This window comes from Triticum urartu, chromosome 2A, assembly GCF_056163025.1.
Source record: "Triticum urartu cultivar PI428250 chromosome 2A, HENAU_Tu73, whole genome shotgun sequence".
In the NCBI taxonomy this organism is placed as follows: domain Eukaryota; kingdom Viridiplantae; phylum Streptophyta; class Magnoliopsida; order Poales; family Poaceae; genus Triticum; species Triticum urartu.
In genome coordinates, this window is record NC_141874.1 from 342,881,164 (window position 1) to 342,904,920 (window position 23,757).

A 23,757-nucleotide genomic window follows, 5' to 3' on the forward strand; every position below is an offset into this window, starting at 1 on the left:
ACAAAGCTTTCTTGGAACTCGACTTGTCGATGGTGCTATTAGAAGGCTTGGTAGTCGGTGTTGGAGTCATTGAAGCTTGGTTGTTGGAGAAGCCGTATGTCTTGGAAGAGAACTTGGCATACTTGAAATCATCTTGCACTTGGCGTTCCGCTTTGGTGGCTTGATGCACTAGCTCGATGAGGTTCGAGTATGGTTGGAAGTCTACGATCTTCTTGATAGGATGGTTGAGTCCATTCAAGAAACGTGCCATTGTTTGCTCATCATCTTCCATGACATTGGCTCTTATCATGGCAATCTCCATCTCCTTGTAGTATTCTTCAACCTCTTGGTTCCTTGCTTGAGTAGTTGGAGTTTCTTGAAGAGGTCGCGGTTGTAGTAGGTTGGCACGAAGCGTGCTCTCATGACATCCTTCATTTGCGCCCAAGTAGTGATGGGTGGTTCACCTCTTGCCTCTCGGCGCTCTATGAGTTGTTCCCACCAAATGAGGACATAGTCTTGGAACTCAAGGGATGCCATTGCGACCTTCTTCTCTTCTTCATAGTTGTGCAAACAGAAGATCTTGTCAACTTGCAATGCCCATGAAAGGTACACTTCGGGATCGTTGCTTCCATTGGACTTGGGCATGGTGAACTTGAGCTTGCCATAGCGTTGCTCTTCATTGTGTTGGGGTCGGGGATGATGACGCCCGTGTTGTAGATGATTGTCAAGCTCGTGTCGCGCTTGGTGAGGGGGGTTGTCAACCTCATGTTGCTCTTGTCATGGAGGATTTCCATTGTCTTCATGCTCTTGATGAACTTGATGTTCTTGGCGAGCTTGTGGAGGGGCTTGTCGAGCTCGAGGAGGAGCTTGAGGAACTTGACGATGCACGCGAGCTTGAAATCTTCGTTCATGAATTTCTTTGCGAAATGCTTCTTCTTGTTCTCGAGCTTGTCGGCCTTGGTTGGCTACGGCTCTACTTGAATCTTGGAGGGCTTGTTGCGCCGCAAGTGCTTGAGCTTCACGGAGTTGTACTTCTTGGCGTTGTGCCTCGGCATCTTGTGCAACTTGGTGTAGACGCGCTCGCTCTTCCTCTTCATGTTGGCGTTGTCGTTGCAGTTCTCGTGCTAGCGCAAAGGCCTCTTGAGTTTGACGTTGTCGGCGCTCTTGAGAGTCGGTGTTGCGTAGGGGGTAGATGCTTGCTTGATGATCGTTGCGCGCGACACGGCGAAGAGTGTTTGATGTCAGTGTACTTGAGCCGGAGAGGGTGAAGTCAGAGTGTCGGCTTGAGCGAGTCCTTGATGAAGATGAAGTGGAAGAAGAGTGGTTGAGCAACAAAGCGCGAATTTCATCCATCCTTGTGTCATTCTCTTGCTTGTGATCGTCGAGCTTGTGGTCGAAGTAGTCCCTTGTACGTTGCTCGGAAAGTCGCAAGTCGGCGGCAAGGTTGTCGATGCGTTCACTCATAGCTTGTTGCTCTTGATGCAAAGCACGTTGTGCACCAAAGAGGTGATTCTTGGTGACGTAGGAGTTCATGTCGTCGTTGTGCTCAATGAAGAGTGGGTTGGTAGAAGTACTTGGCATATCCATCATTCCAAGATACACAATGTGAGTGGTAGAAAGATAAGAACGAATACCAAATGTACCTTGACCGAAATTGAAAGTGGATCGATGATCACTCCAATGTAGGACAAGGAAATAGCACAATTGGTACTAGCTCTTGTCGGTTTCTCACACATACACAAGTAAAAGCTTTTGGTGGAGCTTGGTTAGGATGGTGGCACAAAATTTCATGCAATTGTAAGTGAGCTTCAATAATGTTGGAAAAGATTCGCAAGATGCAATGTAACAAGTAGACCAAGCATATAAGGTACACGGAAACACACACACAAAAAGATAAGTGGGGTTGGGCAACCAAGGATGAGCCAAAATGTGGAATCCACGAAAATGCTCTTGTTGCACAACACTAGAGAGATGCTAGCATGATTGCACAATAGGCGGATACAAGAATTTGTGCACAACCTACTAAGCAAAAATGCAACGACTTCTATCCCAAGTATGCTTTATGCAAGGTGTTTCTATGATATGATCCAAGATGATCGAGTATGACAATCTTAATGTTGTATGATGCTATGGTTCTTGCTTAAAAGCTCTTTGCTTATCTTTCCTCTTTGCTTAAAAGCTTGTTTGGCTCTTTGATGTTGGAGCTCTTTTCTTATGCGATGCTTGACGAACCAAGATAGCAATTGTGTATGCGATGACAACTTTGTGACACAAGGGATGGTACCAATATATGCAACAATGATGTATGTATGCGATGGGAAGTATGATCACTAATGTGCACAAGTCTCATGGCCGGCAATACCCAATGGCTAGTCTCAATGGGTAAGCAACGCAAAGGAGTAAGGCTATGATGACTATCAATGTAATGGCAAGAGTGATATGTCCAATACCAAGACGAGGTTACCGTTCTTGCTTACGGTATGGTGCCAAAATGGTGGACCGAATACCAAGATGTAGTCGAGGTGGTCGTTGTTGATGACGCGTCCGTGGCGAAGATGAGCGTCGGTGATGTCGATGTCGAACTGTACCTAGATAGCCAAAACACAAAAGGATACGGAACCGCAACTTAAATTCTCAAAGCTCGAAGTGGCAACACGTGTCGAAGTGCGAAACGGTCCAAATGGTGGTGGTGTGCGGAAATGGTGATGGCGTAATGGTGGTGGGAGTGCGTATGCGGAAATGTGGGGCGGTGGTGGTGACTACACTGAAAAAAATTCAGTTTCATCAGGGTCGATCGGACGTCCGGGCTGGGCCGGTCGTCCGGTCGTTGGATGTTCGGGCTGGGTCGGACGTCCAGTGCCTGGGCGAATTTTGGGCACGGGATGAACAGCTAGGGTTCGAGGTGGAGATGGCGAAGATGGTCAAATCCGGAGGATTTTGTGGATGGAAAGGGTGGGGAAAGGGGGGGAAAGCTAGATCCACTCAAAACAAAGCAAATCCACGGATCCAAACCAACAAAATCTCAACACACTAACAAATCACAAAAAAAATTGGGGCTATTTTTGTGGGGAATTTTCGAATTAGGACGAAAAACAACAAAAACAAGGCTAGAAACACAACGGGGAGGCTCCGAAATCGTGATCAACATGGCTCATGATACCAAGATGATGTAGGGTAGGAACCCTTGGGCTGATATTTCACGATAGGAGCGGAATCCCGTGAAGAACACGAAGAACATGAGGGGAAAAGGAGGGGGAAACACAAGAGAAACACTAAACCAACGCAAGAAAGTCACACATGTGCTAGATCCTCGAATACATAGAGTTCACGCGGTACACAATCAACCAAGGACGATACAAGGGTAAAGGTCTTCTCCGTGAGGAGGTCTTGATGTTCTTCCTTAAAGAGGGGTCTTGAATCCAAAGGGATCTTCTCCGAAGAGGCCGCGGTCTCTCACGAGGAGTAGATCCGATGTGGATGAGCGAAGCTCTATCTCTCAAAATGAGCTAAACCAAGGCTAACCCTAGAAAGTTGGACGAGGTGGAGTATATATAGTCTTAGTGCAAAAGAGGGGGGCGAAGGGGTATATGGGCTGCGGCCCAACATGCATCAGCGCACAGGCATCGGACGTCCGGAGGCTCGCGGGGGTCCGGGCTTCCGGTGCCTGTCGGACGTCCGTAGTTTCGGCCCGGGTGGTCTTTGGTCGGACGTCTGGTCGGGGTCGGACGTCCGGGCGTCGGTCATCCGTTGGGCATCGGATGTCCGTAGATTTCGTCTCGGGTGTGGGAGCGTCGGTCGTCCGGAGGGGCCCGGACGTCCGGAGCCTGGAGGTCGTCGGACGTCCGGTGTTCGTCGGTCGTCCGGAGCCTGGGAACTTGTAGCAGTTCTTCTTCTTCGTCTTCACGTCCATCTTCCTCTTCTTCTCCTCGCTCCTTAGCTTCTCCAAGATACCTGAGTATGCACAGAGTGTCCGTATGAGGTAGTAGCCATGTCTCATGTGCATCGAAGTGGAAATCTGAAAGGAGTGATGTCACCTTGGTTTCGAGAGCTCTTGCACGTGCTTGTGTCATGGGTCCAAGAGGTGTCGTAGGAGATGTAGTTGGGTCCATGGGGATGGCCTTGGGATGCTCCGCATCACTCTTCGTCCTGAAAGTCCTCTCCTTATTTTTTCTAGGTCAAAATGACTTATATACCAGTAGAGGGGCACCGGAGGTGGGCCGAGGAGGGCACAACCCACCAGGGTGCGCCTGGGCTCCCTGGCGCCCAGGTGGGTTGTGCCCACCTGGTGGGCCCCCTCTGGTGGTTATTTGCTCCAATATTCCTCATATATTCCAAAATAATTCTCCGTAAATTTTCAGCTCACTTGGAGATGTGCAGAATAGGTAACTCTGACGTAGCTTTTCCAGGTCTAGAATTCCAGCTGCCGGCATTCTCCCTCTTTGTGTAGACCTTGCAATTATGAGAGAAAAGGCATTACAATTACTCCAAAAAGCATTATTATGTAATAAAACATAGTAAATAACAGTAGGTAAACATGATGCAAAATGGATGTATCAACTCCCCCAAGCTTAGACCTCGCTTGTCCTCGAGCGAAACCCGAAATCGAAAAACATGTCCACATGCTTAGAGAGAGAGAGTGGTGTCAATAAAAATAAAATTATGGACATAGAAGCATCATGTATATTATTATAAAAGCAACAAACTTTATCATAGAAATTTTATCACATAAATTTTATCATAAGCTTCTCGTGAACAAGTAACAATTCATCACAACATCGAATTATAAAGCATAAACTCTATTGAAAACCAAAAAACTATTTTCCGAGTCAACTTTGCAACTACAATTCATCATATTTTCAGGAAGGGTTACGTATCGGAGCCTTTTGGCAAGTCCACATACTCAACCATCATATAGTCTTCTATTATTGCTAACACTCACCACGTACCCATGAGCAAAAAGTTTCAACCAAACACATAGGAAGATAGGGGCTTATAGTTTCGCCTCCCAACGCATTCACCTTAAGGGTGATGTCAACAATAATAACCTATGTCCACCCATATTCAACTGGATATATGTGCCTAGATCTTTCCTCACCACATGATGCTTGCAAAGGAGAAAATAAAAAGGAATAGGGAAGAATACTTTGACTCTTGCATAAAAGTAAATACATAAAAGTAAAAGATAGGCCCTTCTCAAAGTGAAGAAGAGGTCGTCATGCGCTTTTTGGTTGTATGCTCAATCTCTTAGTGCAAAAGAACATCACGTTATATTGCCCCTTGTGATAGCAACCTTTATTGTGCAGTCTGTCGCCTTTATTATTTTGCCATCACAAGTTCATACAACGCTCAATTTTCTCTTACACTAAATGATCTAACACATTTAGAAGCAATTGTATTGCCTTATTGCACCGATGACAACTTACTTGAAGGATCTTACTCAATCCATAGGTAGGTATGGTGGACTCTCAAAGCAATATTTGGGTTTAAGGATTTTTGGATGCACAAGTAGTATCTCTACTTAGTGCGGAATTTTTGGCTAGCAATGATAGGGGTCAAGCACCACATGTTAAAGGATCAATGCCAATATAACTTCTATGTGAATATGAACAAACATAAATCATTACGTTGTCTTCCTTGTCCAACGTCAACAATTTTGGCATATAATATTTTGATGGGGGCTCACAATCATAAAAGATGTCTAAGATAGTGTATTTGCATGTGAATATTCTCTTACCTTATTAATTCTTTCATGAATTACATCATTGACCAATTCTATGTTTGTCCATCTCCAATAAATTTTACTACTTATACTCTTCCTTATGTGATTTCATCACTTACCATAAGATTAGCATATGATCTTTTTCATTTATTTTCATTTATTTTTATTCGAACATGAAAGTAAAGAAAGCAAAACTCAAACTAAACTTTATTATATATCTCGCACATGACTACAAGGATAGATAGATCACTAAGCAAACACTCGAAGAAAGATTGAACTAAATTTTTATTGAACTAAAGCAAAAGATAACTAAGGATCGAACTAAGATAAGTAAAGGCAAAACATAGTGATGGTGATGGTGATACGATACGAGGGCACCTCCCCCCAAGCTTGGCACAAGCCAAGGGGACTACCCATACCCGATACTCAAGTCTCCTTTGGTGATGAAGAAGGTGGTGGTGATGATGAGGTAGTAGTAGGTTTGCCCTTCAGGCTCAAAAGATACTCCAATCTTCGGATGACCCTCCGAAGGGAAATGATGTGCTCTTGCAATCAAATATTTTCACGGGTGAGATATTTGTTTTGAACACGAACCATTTCAATGATCCTAAAGGCTTCAATCTTAGTAGGAGTGAGATGTTCATAATATGGTTGAAGGATATCTTCTTCTTCCTCCGGGGGCATGGTCTGCTCTACTGCTGGAGCTTGATCTCCAGTAGCTTACTTGCTCTTGTCCCTCTTGATGGTTTCTTCGGGCTCTTCTCTCTTCAATTCAATCTTCATCAACCAAGCATCCTCTTCGTATCACATACCTCCTCTTTTTCACGGATCTGGAGTGTTCCAGAAGGTTTCTTCTATGTGTTCCTCCGGTGTCATGGTTTGAATAATATTGCTTTCAACATTAATAGGCATACCTAAGATATAATGTTTGATTCTTTGCCCATTGACAACCTTCGGGTTAGTACCTTCGGCATTATTTATTTTGACAGCTCCAGGAGATAAACTTCTTTGATAACATAAGGTCCTTTCCATTTGGAGAGAAGTTGAATCTGAAATGAGAGTTGTGCAAAAGGACATACACCCACTTTGAACTCATGCTTTTGGATTCTTTTATCATGCCATCTCTTAACTTTTTCTTTAAATAATTTGGCATTTTCATAAGCTTGGGTTCTTCATTCATCTACTGAGCTAATATCAAATAACCTCTTTTCATCGGCAAGTTTGAAATCATAGTTGAGTTCTTTAATTGCCCAATATGCTTTATGGTCTAACTTAAGAGGCAAATGACAAGCTTTTCCATAAACCATTTTATAAGGAGACATACCCATGGGATTTTTATAAGTTGTTCTATAATCCCAAAGTGCATCATCTAATTTCTTAGACCAATTCTTTCAGGACCTATTGACAATTTTTTGTAAAATTTAAATTTTATTTCTCTATTGCTAAGTTCAACTTGACCACTAGACTAAGGATGATAGGGTATTGCAATGAGGGCTGCAAATGAGTCGGGTTCGAGCGAGTTGGAGCGGGCTCAGCTCAACTTATATTAAAATTAGAGTGAGCTCAAACTGAGTGACTCTCAAGATCGAGCCATAGAACATGACTTGTGCTCATCTTGTAACAATCTTGAGTTGATCTCAAGCTACTATCGAGCTAAATAAGATGGTAAAAATTATAAATTTGTGGTGATCATTTCAACTAGATAAGCACACAGCACGACACAACTTTGTATGGCAATCTCGTCGTGCTCAGGAGATCTCCTCTTGGTCTCTTGGGAAAACTAGCAATAGATGGTGGTCTTCATGGATAAAAACAAGAAAACAAAAGTGCATATGCTGAGAAATTTTGCCAAAAATAAGAGGATATTTAACACATAGATGACCACGTACCATAATTACGCATAAATCTTCTCTGCGCTCAATTAAGCTTCCATGTTTGCTGGTAAATAAAATGGAGAAAATTCATGCATATCATATATGGTAACAAATTATCTTATTTCCATTTAATATATGGCATGATCATTTAACATAATGGTATTATGTCGAGCTATCTTTTCCTAATAATAAAGCACGGGTTGAGTCTGTCGGGTTCACTGTCGCGGCGTTTTTTAAGAAAGTCCCTGGCTCTTTTGGTATTCGATCCACAATACTTGAAATAAGTCGGCCGAACCAGTACGGTCGAGATAAAAAAATAACCTACCCTCACGAGTCATGAGTCACGACCCTGCCTCCCAAACCTATCTCCACCTCCGGCAAGCCGCCGCCTCCTGCCACGCCACGCCCCCGCCGCAGCGCGCTTGCCAGCCCATTCCCCCGCCGCCCCCACCCTATGGTGATTTGAAGAGGGCGACGCTACTACTGCTGGCCAACGCCAGATGCATGGAGAGGCGATGGCCGCCGCCTGAGCACGGTGGTGGTTATCGCGCGAACCAGGACGACGGAAGCCCGGTGGTGGTTACCTCCAGAACAAGGACAATGGAAGCCAGCGGTGTTGCTGGTCCTCGCGGAGACGACGGCGCCCACTGGGGGACCTCGATCCGCCGCCCAATCAAGCCTAGCATCGATCCGGCCGCTGCTCCTCCACATCTCCAGCTTGTGTTCCTCCACGGGTCCAATCCTCGTGAATATGGTGGCCCGAGCCCCATCCACCTTGGTCCTCTTCCGCCGCAGAAAGATGTGACCTCCCTGGAGTAGCAGGTTAGGCGCACCGTCAGAGGGGGAGAAAATCTTGTTAACTACAGAAACGATGCTTGAACGGCCGGGGAACTGAAGCGTGCAGAGAAGGGGTTCAATTATTCTCTATTCGTTTTTCCTTTCTCTATCATCTCTGCTAGAAGGGTGTTGCATCGGCAACTAAGGCATCCAGGGTCTAAAACTTGCACAGGGGGCGGCCTAAGGGCACAACATACAAGCTTGATGAGTCTCGGGTCGGTGGTGGCCTGAGAGCCTGGTGTGTGTGGTCTGCTGATGGTGCTTGGGCGGTGGTGATTGAACAATGCATCTCCTCATGTCATCGTCCTCCTCTCTATCATCTTATATCTCTGAATTTTTTGGCTGCATGCGCAGGTGTTTGATGCAAGAACAATAACTAACATCCACCAGGAGGAGCAAGAACCAGTGACTGCTAACATTGCTAGCTAATCTAGCTACTAGGATAGCCCCCTATCTCTCCCTCATATACATGGTTTTGCAACGGCCAAAGCACTTTCTTGACACTAATAATCCATAGTTGGGTGCCTTCTTTCTCCCCAACTTTGGTGACTTTGGAACAGCTTGTGGGCAACTGCAGTTTAGAAGAATCAGTACTTGAATTGTCTTTTGAATGTTAAAGCCAAATGTGGTAGAAAACTATAATGATAATTGATGTGTTTCCATGTCTATCTTTCTGTACTCGGCCTTGGGAGATAAGGTGCCTCATGGTACAACATTGACATAGGTGCCGGAATATTTGTGAGTAGCCTGAGCCTCCTATTCTCCCTACAGACCCAGAATTCAGAAGATCAATGGGATTTTGCTTCAGAAAGTAAAAGATCAATGTACTGAATACTGATGCATTTCAACTTTCATTGTGTTTTAACAAGACTATTTTATGATGTTTAAGGGGACAAGGTTTATTGATCTGGAGGTGTGTAACCTTGCACTATCTCTGGTTCTAAATAAATGGTGTTCTTTTGTATTTTGTGAAGAAGCATTGCGTGCAAGACAGAAGACACCATAAAAAAGCAGCTTACAAACAACAGCTTGAAAGTTCAAACAGATGTACATAATGAAATTTAGCGTTCCAACAATACATATGTGCAAGAGTGTAGTTCACTTGGAACTTGCGAGTGATGGGAGATCTTCCACATAAAAAAGGGTGCAAAGGCCGTAAAACTTCATGAGGTAATTTAGTCATTCAGTTCTGTCAGTACATTTATGCGTAAATACAAAAAAATGTAAGGTCAAAGTACACTTGTTTATGATGTATTTTTTGTTACATCGTTTCATTAATGATATTTTGGTGGGTGGAATAAAAATCATATGCATATGTAGCTCACTGCCATTGATCAATTTACTGAAAGTTGAATGTATAATCAAAATAATGAGTTAGTTGTAGACATGTAAAGTTATGAATATTTTTTATTATAAACCTAGAACTTGGCAAATCTTATTTTATATCCCATGTGATGTTGTAACAGGAGAGTACTAGACGCTATTCTCTCTGATAATGGATTGTTTCCAAGAATGGATCTTTGTACTTTTGTCAAACAATTGTTTTGCTACTTGCAAAGTCGTTTGAGGGGCATGCGCAGAACCGTTGTTTGGGTGTTAATCTGTTTTTTTAGGTTTCCAAGCACATGTTTATTTATCTTGTCAATACTCACACCGACCCCAAGAAGTCCATCTACGCGGGCATGGGTGATACAGATAGGGCGGAGTAGGAATTATGTGCGAGAAAGAGACGCCATCGATCACCGGTCGATCTGGTCCATGACATCAAATGTTGGCATGCGCAAGGCAGTGCTGTTCGGAGGAAGCAACCTAGCAAGTGCAACGGTGATCAATCAATACGTCTATTTGGCTACAAGAATATACATTTCCCTACTGCAATTCCTTCTAGCATGCAGATACAGATGTGCTTGGTGACATGTGATTTTTTTCGCCCGTTGCAACGCACGGGCATTTGTACTAGTCGAGCTAAAATCCAGTGAGCCAATATTGGCTCAAGATCGGATCATTTCTCGGCCGAGCTACATAAAGTGTTCAAAGTCAGCTCATTTCTTTTCGAGTCGAGCCAAAAAACGAGTCGATCTTGAGCGGCTCGCGAGCCTCAAGCTTTATTGCGGCCCTAATTTGCAATGCTTGAAAATAAGGCCTAGGGTTCATACTTTCACTAGTGCAAAATCTCTCAACATTGATCACATAATTGGATCATATAACAATCCCTCAACGTGCAACAAAGAATCACTCCAAATTTTCTATCAGAGAACATATGACAAAAAGGTGCATCAAACCCTATGCATAGATTACCTAATGTCACCTTGGCAATCTGTGAGTTGAGTACGAAAACGTACATCAAGTGAATCAATATAATACCCCTTTGTCACCACGGGTATCCATATGCAAGACATACATCAAGTGTTTTCAAATCCAATATTCAATCCAACATAACAAAACCTCGAAGAGCAAGACTCAATTCATCACAAGAAGGTAGAGAGGGAAGAACACCATAAGATCGAAATATATTAACAAAGCTCATGGTACATCAAGATCGTGCCAAATCAAGAACACGAGAGAGAGAGAGAGAGAGAGAGAGAGAGAGATCAAACAGATAACTACCAGTACATACCTGATACGTCTCCAACGTATCTATAATTTTTGCTTGTTCCATGTTGTTATATTATCATTCTTGGATTTTTTACCATCATTTTATAGCAACTTGGGATTAACCTATTGACATAGTGCCCAGTGCTAGTTGTTGTTTTTTGCTTGTTTTTTACTTCCAGAAAATCAATACCAAATGGAGTACAAACGTAGCAAAACTTTTTGGAGAACTTTCCTGGACCAGAAGACACCTATTGGGCCAAAGAAGTACTAGAGGGGGGCTCCGAGGGGAACACAACCCATATGGGCTCGCCTGGGGGGCGCGCCCTGGTGGGTTGTGCCCACCTCGACCGCCTCCCATGCCGCCTCTTTGCCTATAAATACCCCAAAAATCCAAAACCCCTAGGGGAGTCAATGAAACACAATTCCAACCGCCACAAGTTCCAGAACCACCAGATCCAATCTAGACACCATTACGGAGGGGTTCATCATCCTCATTGGTGCCTCTCTGATGATGCATGAGTAGTTCATTGTAGACCTACAGGTCTTTAGGCAGTAGCTAGATGGCTTCCTCTCTCTCTTTTGATTCTCAATACAATGGTCTCTTGGAGATCTATTTGATGTAACTCTTTTTGCGGTGTGTTTGTTGGGATCTGATGAACTTTCAGTTTATGATCAGATCTATTTTATCCATGAAAGTTATTTGAGTTTTGATCTCTTATATGCATGATTGCTTATAGCCTCGTATTTCTTCTTCGAATCTTTGGTATAGTTAGGCCAACTAGAACGGTTTTTCTTGCCATGGGAAGAGGTGCTTTTGTGATGGGTTCGATCTTATGGTGCTCAATCCCAGTGACAGAAGGAGACATTACACGTATGTATTGTTGCTATTAAGGATAACAAGATGGGTCTATTCCTGCGTGAATAGATCTTGTCTACATCATGTCATCGTTCTTATTGCATTACTCCATTTCTCCATGAACTTAATACACTAGATGCATGCTGGAGAGCGGTCGATGTGTGGAGTAATAGTAGTAGATGCACGCAGGAGTCAGTCTACTAATCTTGGACGTGATTCCTATATAATGATCATTACCTGGATATCTTCATAATTATTTGAAGTTCTATCAATTTCCCAACAATAATTTGTTTACCTATCGTATGCTATTTTTCTCAAGAGAAGCCACTAGTGAAACCTACGGCCCCCGGGTCTATTCTCTTTCATATTTCCTTTCCGAACTATTATTTGCCACTTTTATTTTCAGATCTATTGTTCCAAAAACCCAAAAATACCTTGCTACAATTTTTTATTATTTATTTTATTCCGCATTTCCGCGAGATCTACTACAAACCAATCTATCTTTTACCCGGGAGGGACTGACAACCCCTCTTACGCGTCGGGTTGCAAGTATTTGTTCTTTATGTGCAGGTACCGTTTACATAGTGTTGCTTGGTTCTCCTACTGGTTTGATAAGCTTGGTCGCATCACTAAGGGAAATACCTGCCATAGTTGTGTTGCATCATCCCTTCCTCTTCGGGGAAAATACTGATGCGGACACGAGCCATCGAGAAAGGATTCCTGGCACTGTTGCGGGGGACACATCATCAACATCTATCAGGTTCCTAATCACAAATCTCATCTCCAAACGATTTACATTATTTGTCATTTTCCACTTGTTTTCATCTCCCCCGCCTCACAAAAATTTGTCGTTTTACTCGCCCTCTTTTTTGTTCACTGTTTTCTCGTCAGATCTCTTATTTTCTTGAACTTGTCATCATGAGTGATTTTGGTATGGTAGAAACAGATGATGGCCTAACTCCTAAAATTGGACGATCTAGAAATCTGGATGCTAAAACGTTTGTTTTGGGGCAAGGGAATATTATGGTAAAGGAACATATCCAAGAATTTTTCAACTGTGTCGGAAATTTAACTCTTGATGATGCTCCTATACTTAAAAGAACTAAATCCTATGCGGAAGCTATTTCAGCACTAGTTCTGAATCTTGAAAATAAATTTATCCGTACTCATCCTACCTTGCAAAGATTGTTTTATGAGTTGCCCGTTATAAAGAATCCTAAAGCTAAAAAGTTGGATACCCTTGTTCTTATGAATGAATTTGATTACATAATATGGGAAGCAAGGGATTTTTTTTATTTTGTATGGCATGAACCGTGAGAAACCGGTGATAGATGAGATCCTTTATAATAGTGATTATATGTTGAGACACTTTCTTGGAAATAATCAAATTTTCGATGAGAATCTTAGAAAGGAAATCCCCCTTTTAGATATAATCCAACAAGTTTTCAATGATGTCAATGAACACTATTCTTGGATTGTCGCCGGAAATCAAAGGGGATATGATGATAAGCAACTTGAAGTGCTAGTGTTCATATGGATAATGTGTTTCAAGTTATTTTTGCAAAACCTCCTGACAAAAACACATCTAAGGAAAATAAGAAGAAAGATGACAATATTTGAATCTATGCTTTATGCCTAGCTAGGGGGCGTAAAACAATAGCGCTTGTTGGGAGGCAACCCAATGGATAAATTTATTTTTGCCTTTTTCTTTATGTTCTTGAGTGTTTGCACAATTATGCCTCTATTATGATTGTGTTTTTTATGTTTTAATAAGTGTTTGGGCCAGGCAAAGCCTTTGGGATCATGTTGGGTGATAGTTCATCTGATCTTGTTTAAAATAGAAACTTTTGCGTCCTGTGAAATAATTTTGAAAAATCAAGGAAGCGACGAAAAATTCTGAATTTTTTACACAAGATTGATATACAAATTGCCTATGTTGTCCTAAGTTTTAAGAATTTTTGTAGTTACATAAGTATATGAAGTTTTCAGATTGCTACATATTGTTCTGTTTTTGACAGATTCTGTTTCTTTGTCTTGTGTGCTTATTTTGATGAATCTATGATTTGTATCAGGGGGTATAAGCCATAGCAAAGTTAGAATACAGTAGATATAATGCAAAACTAAAATATGAATGGGTTTGAAACAGTACTTAGATTAGTGATTTGTTTTCTTATACTAACGGATCTCACAAAGGTGTTGTTGAGTTTTGTGTGATTGAAGTTTTCAAGTTTTGGGTGAGATCACAATGGATGAAGGAATAAGGAGTAAGAATATCCTAAGATTGCACCCCAAGTCATTATCCAAAGAGGAACAAGCAACTAAGCTTGGGGATGCCCTCGAGTGGCATCCCCTCTTTCTTCTAACGACCATCGGTATTTTACTTGAAGCTATATTTTTATTCGTCACATATCATGAGTTTTGCTTGGAGCGTCATGTATTATATGAATCTTTGCTTGTTTTGCTTTTTATTTTCTGTCATCTATCCTTGCAGGACACACCTATTTGAGAGAGCCAAAATTATACTATGATTTGTTAGAATTGCTCTTTGTGTTTCACTAAAAAATTTTGAGCTATAGAATTACTCTAGTGCTTCACTTATATCTTTTTGAGCACGGTGTGCTTTAGTATTTTTGAAGACATGCTCTCATGCTTCACTTAGATTTATTTGAGAGTTAGTAATTTTTTTGAAGAAATTCTCTCATGCTTCACTTATATTATTTTCAGAGATGAAAATTTTTATGCTAATGTTCTTCACTTAAATTTGTTTGAGCTATCAAAAGCAACATATGAAACTAGTACCAAAGGGATAGATATTCAAGAGGGATATAACAAAAACTTTCATGAAGATCATTGGGTAAAATAAACTTGATTCCTTGTAATAGTTTAGTGATATGATGATAGTGATATGTGAGTCATGTTGGTGGGTAATTATGCTTTAGTAAGAATATTGGTGTTAAGGTTTATGATTCCCTATGCAGGCACGAAAGTCAATAGTTATGCAATGAAATTACATCCTACATGTGGTGCATTATTCGGTGTTAGTTACACTTAATGCTCTCTTATGTGATTTTTCGTTTCTTGGTTGGATGCTTCCCAATCTTATTGATAGCCTTCCCTTGTACTAAGTAGGAATACTACTTGTGCATCCAAAATCCTTAAACCCAGTTTTGCCATATGAGTCCAGCATACCTACCTATATGCGGTATTCTCTTTCCGTTCTAAGCAAATTTGTATGTGCCATCTCTAATTTTCAAAATAATTTCCTTTTTGTGTGCTCGTACCGCTCATGGAACGGTAGGGGGTGGCTGATATTTTTCCATTCTAGATGTGTTATTCTCAAGATGAGTGTTTATGCACTTGTCATTGCACGAGAGTACGGCAAAGGTATTAGGGATGCCCAGTCCTGAAATGAAAAATGAATTTACTTTATGTTGTCAAATAATAAATTCCTTGGAAAGTGTTGGTATGGACGGCACCCATGTATACGGCTCGTCGTACGTGGAATATGAAATTATGGTGGAAAAGGAATAACCTTTATTTTCTGTTTGGGAACCGCCTATGACATATCTAGCATGGAAAGTATTGGGAACTACTCGATCATTTTCATTGACAGGAAAAGCATGCCACCCAAAATGTTTTATCTCTATCTTTTTCGCTTTGAGCTCTGGCACCTCTACAAATCCCTACTTCCCTTTGCGAAGGGCCTTTCTGTTTACTTTATGCAATTTATATTTTTATTTGAGTCTCCATCTTCTCTTATAAAGCACCAACTAAGGGGCACTATGATCGTACTTGAGCATTGCGTGTAACTAATATGCGAGTGTGTTTCATGGATGGATCAATGATTGAGCATGATGAGCTAGGGATAACTTGCTTTAGTGTTGATATTTTGAATGACATGGTTGCTTGTTGATATGCTTGAGTACTGAAATCTTCATGTCAAAACTAGACTATTGCTTTGAATCATATAAAAGTCCAAATGTCCATGCTACAAAAGAAAGATTATGCGATGAACATGTTAGGCAGCATTGCACATCAAAATTCTGTTTTTATCATTTACCTACTCAAGAATGAGTAGGAATTAAGCTTGGGGATGTTGATACTCTCCAACGTATCTATAATTTTTGCTTGTTCCATGCTATTATACTATCATTCTTGGATGTTTTACCATCATTTTGTAGCAACTTTATATCATTTTTTGGGACTAACCTATTGACATAGTGCCCAGTGCCAGTTGTTGTTCTTTTGCTTGTTTTTACCTTCGCAGAAAATCAATACCAAATGGAGTCCAAACATAGCTAAACTTTTTGAAGAATTCCAGAAGACACATGTTGGGCCAAAGAAGTACCAGAGGGGGGCTCTGAGGGGAGCACAACCCACCTGGGCGCACCTGGGGGCCCAGGCGCGCCCTGGTGGGTTGTGCCCACCTCGGCCGCCTCCCGCACCGCCTCTTTGCTCTATAAATACCCCGAAAATCCAAAAACCCTAGGGAAGTTGATGAAACACAATTCCAGTTGCCGCAAGTTCAGAACCACCAGATCCAATCTAGACACCATCACGGAGGGGTTCATCATCCTCATTGGTGCCTCTCCGATGTTGCATGAGTAGTTCATTGCAGACCTATGGGTCCGTAGGCAGTAGCTACATAGCTTCCTCTCTCTGTTTTGATTCTCAATACAATGGTCTCTTGGAGATCTATTTAATGTAACTCTTTTTGCAGTGTGTTTGTTTGGATCCGATGAACTTTGAGTTTATGATCAGAACTATTTTATCCATGTAAGTTATTTGAGTTTTGATCTCTTATATGCATGATTTCTTGTAGCCTCGTATTTCTTCTTCGAATCTTTGGTTTACTTAGGCCAACTAGATCAATTTTTCTTGCCATGGGAAGAGGTGCTTTGTGATGGGTTCAATCTTACGGTCCTCAATCCCAGTGACAGAAGGAAACATGACATGTATGTATCATTGCTATTAAGGATAAGAAGATGGGGTCTATTCCTACATGAATAGATCTTGTCTACATCATGTCATCGTTCTTATTGCATTACTTTGTTTCTCCATGAACTTAATACACTAGATGCCTGCTGGATAGCGGCCGGTATGTGAAGTAATAGTAGTAGATGCAGGCAGGAGTCGGTATACTAATCTTGGACATGATGACTATATAATGATAATTGCCTGGATATCGTCGTAATTATTTGAAGGTCTATGGATTGCCCAACAGTTATTTGTTTACCCACCGTATGCTATTTTTCTCGAGAGAAGCCACTAGTGAAACCTATCTACGGCCTCCGGGTCTATTCTCTTTCATATTTGCTTTCCGATCTATTATTTGCCACTTTTATTTTTAGATGTATTATTCAAAAAACCCAAAAATACCTTGCTGCATTTTTTTGTTATTTATTTTATTCCGCGTTTCCGCAAGATCTATTTATCCAATCTACTACAAACTAATCTATCTTTTACCCGGGAGGGATTGACAACCCCTCTTACGCGTTGGGTTGCAAGTATTTGTTCTTTGTGTGCAGGTATTGTTTACATAGTGTTGCATGGTTCTCCTACTGGTTCGATAACCTTTGTCTCATCACTGAGGCAAATACCTACCATAGCGGTGCTGCATCATCCCTTCCTCTTCGGGGAAAATACTGACACGGACACAAGCCATCAATACCCTCAGCCCTGAGGGTGAACTACTCCCCCTCATCATGGTGGCCATCGGGATGATGAAGATGGCCTCTGGTGATGATTTCCCCCTCCGGTAGGGTGCCGGAATGGGGTCCTGATTGGTCTTTCGTGGCTACAGAGACTTGCGGTGGCAAAACTTCTCATTTAGGGTTCTTTTCGGGGGGTTTGGTATTTGTAGGAATTTTTGGCGTCGTCTCACATCAAGGGGCTACCCGAGGGGCCCACAAACTCAGGAGGCGTGCAATATGGGGGTGGGCGCGCCCCCCGGGCTTGTGGCCTCCTCGGTTACCTTCTGGTCCAGCTCCGGTGCTTCGGGGGTCTCTTTTCGTCCATAAAAATCATCAAAAAAATTGGCCCATTCCAAGAACTATTATTTCTCACAAAAAACGACACCATGGTAGTTCTGCTGAAAACATCGTTAGTCCGAGTTAGTTCTAATCCGATCCTACCAAAATCATACAAAAATGTTGTAAACATGGCATGAGTACTTCATAAATTATAGATACGTTGGAGACGTATCAGTGATCCCTTAGTCTATAAAAGGAGTTCCATTGCTACCTTAACAAAGGTCGAGACGCTATCCATTATACGCATGTAGCTGCACCCCCCGAGCACCTCGCCAGGCGTGCGCTCCTTGTAGATGGACCCATATACACAATCCAATACACAAAGCAGGAGTAGGGTTTTAGACTTCACAAGCGGCCCGAACCTGGGTAAACAACGTGCATTCTCTGCTGACCCTGCTCTTTGTGCCTATCAATTCCCTCAGTCGAACCACAAAAGGGATTGCCTTGATCCCATAGATGGTCGTACCCACACTCGACAGGGGTATTCCTGGAAGTTCTTATGGGAAGGCATCCTAGAAGTCACAGATGACCGGGATGTTCTCGATGTCAAGCGGCGGTGATGCATTCAAAGCATTCATCATGTATATCTGGGTTTCGGCATTCTTGATTAATTGAGCTATGTAGGTGAATATTTGGCTGGAAGGGTGTATGAGTTGGACTGTTTTGGCGGCACAGTCGATCAAATCATTGTAGATTTTCAACGAATTGATACCAAGAATGACATCTATGTTGGAAGGGAAAATAAGAGAAGCAGAGAAGGCTAGCCCTTCAATTTTGATTTGGTTGTTGGGGTTTACCATTGTGGTTTGCCACTTGGATCCCGAGGATTGAATCGCTAAAGGAGTGGGTAAATATTCCATGGCTAAGCCATGCAGATGTGCAAACTGCTGGGACACAAATGAATGTGATGCTGCTGAGTCAAAAAGAATAGAAGCTAGAACTGAATTAACTAGGAAGGTTCCCATCATGATGTTTGGTTCATTCTGAGCTTCTCCTGCATTATCATGGTTAGCATAACCACGACCGAATGCAAGCGGACTGGTATTCTGATTCTGTTTCTGTGGGCAAAACTTGGCATAATGGCTTGACATTCCACACTTGTTACAGGCTCCACGTACAGGGCAAGGAGCCATAGCATTGGGCTGTCCACATTTGATTCTACGTTGTCTCAGTGGCGGAGGCAGACGAGGGGAACCATAAGATGGTCTCGGTGCTGGGAGAGGTCGGTGATGGACATTGTGCGGAATCCACACTCGGCGCTTGTGAGAAGACAGGCCTGAAGATGAGCCAATGTCGTGAGTGCGCTTAAAAGACTCCTGGTGCTTAGCCTGACTAGTTTCAGCATGAATAGCTTTGCTAACAAGTGTTGCAAAGTTTGTGATTCATGGAGACTAAGGGCATGCTTCAGATCAGGATCTAGTCCTTCACGAAACTTCTCCTGCTTCGTGCATCAGTGGAGATGTCATCTTCAGCATAGCCAGACAGGTTGCAGAATTCCCTCTGATATTCATCCACTGTCATCTTGCCCTGAGTGAGGTTGCGGAATTCCTTCTTCCTCTCGTCCACCAATCCCTGAGGAATGTGATGTGCATGAAAGGCATCTCGAATTCTAACCAAGTGGTGACTGTTCCAACAGGTAGCATACCCATGTGGATTTCCCACCATTGAGCAGCTGGACCTTTCACGTGAAATGCCGCAAAGGTGACGTAACTAGCAGGGACAACATTAGATGACTCCGTTTCAAAAAAGATGTCATGAAGCCAGTCATCAGCATCCATAGGATTGGAGGAGTTGCAGAAAATGGAAGGGTTGAGGTGCACGAACTCCTGAAATGAGATCAGGCTAGGCTCCTGATGAGCATCGTTGTGTTCCAAATGGTTCACTAGACTCTCGTTGATCCAATGGTTCAGTTCAATTTGCTGCATCAAGGCGGCAATATATAGTGGTGGTGGAGGATCTCCATGATCTGACATTCTGTGCAAAATCAACAGGATCAAGTTAACAATAGCAAATGCACAAAATATGAGTGGCGGTCGTATAAAATTATTCATAAGTGTATATGGACACAAGAATTAAAGTGCCATAGGTTCAAAAATACCTTGGAATTTAGAGAGTATTTCGGAGTATCTTGAGACATCAAGAATTCATTGGGAATGAGTGGATCTCCAGAATGAAGTCGACGCGAGAACCTAGAGTTAGCAAAATCTTTAACCCGAAGAGAAGAGTGATCAGAACCCAGAGTAAAGATGTGGAATAAAAGATCCTAATCCCATCCATAAGTGATGTGGGCCGGTAAAACACACAACATAGTTAGTAAAGTAGTTTTTCTTTCAAGTCTAGACTCAACATTGACCAAGGAGTGGAAGGGATTCCTATAGGCAGTCAGGTCTGATACCAACTTGTGACGCCCCTGAAATTAATCATGCACTAAACATCCACACAATATGCACGATCAAGATCACTGACTCACGGTATAATATCACAACACAACTCTACGACTCAAATTAAACAAATAAACAAAATGTTACAAGCCAGGGTCGCAACAACCAAAATTACATCAAGAGTTAGGTATGAGTACAACCAAATACAAAGGTGCCTTAAGAAGACGAAAACAAACAATGACTCTAGATCAAAAAGGAGAAGCCTCCTACCTGGGACCTCCAAACTATTCCTGGTTGTCGAACTCCACATAGCAATCATTCTCGGGATCTTCTGGCTCCTGGGTTCCATCACCTAATCACAGCAACCGGGTAGAAGAAAAAGGGGTGCGAAGCAATGGTGAGTACTCAACCGAAGTACTTGCAATACTTACATAAAATCTATACTACATATGCATCGGTATCAAAGGAATGGGCTATATCAATGGACTATACCGCAGAATGCCAGAACTAGAGGGGGAAAGCTCTATGCATCAGAAGGGCCACCATCTTGCAGCAATAGATGAAAGGAGAACAGATCATCTTGCAGCAAGGGAAGGAGTATGAGTATATACATACCAACTTGTAATTAACACATCAGTACAATACCCTGAGATCCTTCCTCGACTCCCTACAAGAAAATATCCATGGGCATTCCATATTTATTGAGCAATGTACTCCATCAAGTATCTGGTTCAAGTTGTATAAGAGCGGGATACTCTCATATATCCAAGCGTCTTGTTACCGTGGACATGGTGATTCGAATAGTTTAACCTCCCTGCACAGGTGCACTACATTACCTGATACGCTCAATTACCTCTGGCCAGACACACTTTTCTAGGTAATGCCCGGCCTCAGGCAATCGACACGCTGTAGTCCTACCTAGGCTCTCTAGAGGGGTCCCCACCGGTCTAAATCCTAAGCGTGAAGGGGATGTTCGGCCTCTCACCCCTAAGCACTCCGGGTCATTGCAAGCAGGGTTTGGCTTCACCTGGTCGAAGGATATCTGTTGTATACCATGTCGCAATGCTAAACTAGATGTCTGAAAGAGCTATCAGAAGAAATCGTACGATGTCGAGGGTCCCATAAACCATTATCTCAAGTGGCAGTTAATGTGTATATGTCAATGGGAATCTCAATCAAATACCCAATCTAGTTAATTGTGTTATTAGTAGCCCGTGGACATGAATAGGTCTCCTGTCGCGCCAACTTGGTAACTCACAGACCACGACCAAGGACCAGACCCACCTTTCTCCTAGGTGGTCTCTACCTGCCCTGTCGTTCCGCGACATTATCTCTCATGGGTACCCTTGGGTCCGACCCATCTTTATCATTGGAACTATCGGGTTTCAGGTCCATACCATCAAGGTGAAACTAGTTGAACCACCCTTGATAGGTTTACCTTGATATACTGCACGACAGAGTCGTCACCTAGAGTGAAATATGAGGAATCACCCTTAGTTGGTCGCACTAGATGTGCTACACTACAAAGTCGCCATCGGGAGTGAAATACAAGGAATCACCCTCGGTAGATCACACTTGATACGGCTCGGTAGAGTCGTACAGTTGTTAGGGCCTTTAGGGGTGTTCTGGTCTCGGTATAGTGACCCATTGTCTCGGATAACCCAGATAGTACAACATGGCAACACGGACAAGGTGTAGGTCCACTGATGGGACAGTAACATACCTATACTAAGCATATAGGATAAAAGGTAAAGTATCAATAGTAGGTTATAAAAAAGCAGGCTATGCATCAGAATAAGAACTATCGGAACAACAGTAGCAAAATCTAATGCAATAATAAGAGAGAATGACTGGGCGATATCTGGATGGTTAAGGGGGTTTTGCTTGCTTCGAAGCTCTGCACACGATAACAAATCCTCAACAAAGTAGACAATCACCGGATCATCAGCGGTCTCGGGATCTGCCGGAAAGGAAGTAACAGAGGGGGAACAATCAATAACAAAGCAATCAAATGCATCACAAATGTATGTCATGGTAAAATGTGTTGGTGATATGCTCCAATGCATTACTACACAGTTTAAAAGAAGGGGGGAAATATGCGGGAATGTTTTCCCGGCTCCATGCAATTTCTTCGGCATTGATACAGAGGGGAAGGTTCCATGTTTGTTATGTTAAAGGCATGTGGCAGGTATGTGGATGACATATTCAGATTCATTATGTTTTTCTGGTCAACTTTGATATATAAATTATTTTCATTCGAGTTACATTTTATTTTCTATAAGTTTCTAAAGTTTTTGCGTTATCTAAATTTTTTGGATTTGAATTAAAATGCCTGAATTACTTTTTGTAGACAGGAGTGGGCTAGCCCATTTGTATGATAGTGGGGTCCAGGGGGTCCAGTCAGCTAGTACAGTCAGTAGTTGACCAGTCAATGTTGAGTGGTCAATAGGGTCAAACAGGACCCATATGTCATAGACTGGGTCAACCCAGTCAACAGTTTGACTGGTCAAACAGGACAGGGGACCCACATGTCATTGTCTACAACTTATCCATTTAGTTAAATCTAGTTTAATTAGGCGATGGGGTGATAACCCACAAGTATAGGGGATCGCAACAGATTTTAAGGGTAGAGTATTCAACCCAAATTTATTGATTCGGTACAAGGGGAGCCAAAGAATACTTGTAAGTATTAGCAGTTGAGTTGTGAATTCAACCACACCTAGAGACTAAATATGTATAGCAAAGTGATCAGTAGCACAGTAGTATGGCAATTTGATAGTAGTAGTAACAATAGCAATGGTAACGGTAATAGCAGTAACAGTAATTTTGTAGCAATTGTGATGGTAGCAGCAACAATAGTAACTTAGCAAGAACAATATGTGAAAACCTCATAGGCATTAGATCAGTGATAAGGTTGGATAATATTCATCATAAAATAGTCATAACCTAGGGCGACACGGAACTAGCTCCAATTCATCAATGTAATGTAGGCATGTATTTCGTAAATAGTCATATGTGCTTATGGAAAAGAACTTGCATGACATCTTTTGCCCTACCCTCCCATGGCAGCCAGGTCCATAAGGAAACTAAGGGATATTAAGGCCTCCTTTTAATAGAGAACCAGAACAAAGCATTAACACATAGTGAATACATGAACTCCTCAAACTATGGTAATCACCGAAAAGAATCCTAATTATTGTCACCTTGGGGTATGTGGATCATAACATGTAACAGGTGCATATAACTTGCAAGATCGGATCAAGAACACAAATATATTGGTGAAAACATAAACGGTTCAGATCTGAAATCATGGCACTCGGGCCCTAGTGACAAGCATAGCAAAGTCATAGCAACATCAATCTCAGAATATAGTGGATACTAGGGATCAAGCCCTAACAAAACTAACTCAATTGCATGATGAATCTCGTCCAACCAATCACCGTCCAGCAAGCCTATGAAGGAATTACTCACTCCCGACGGTGAG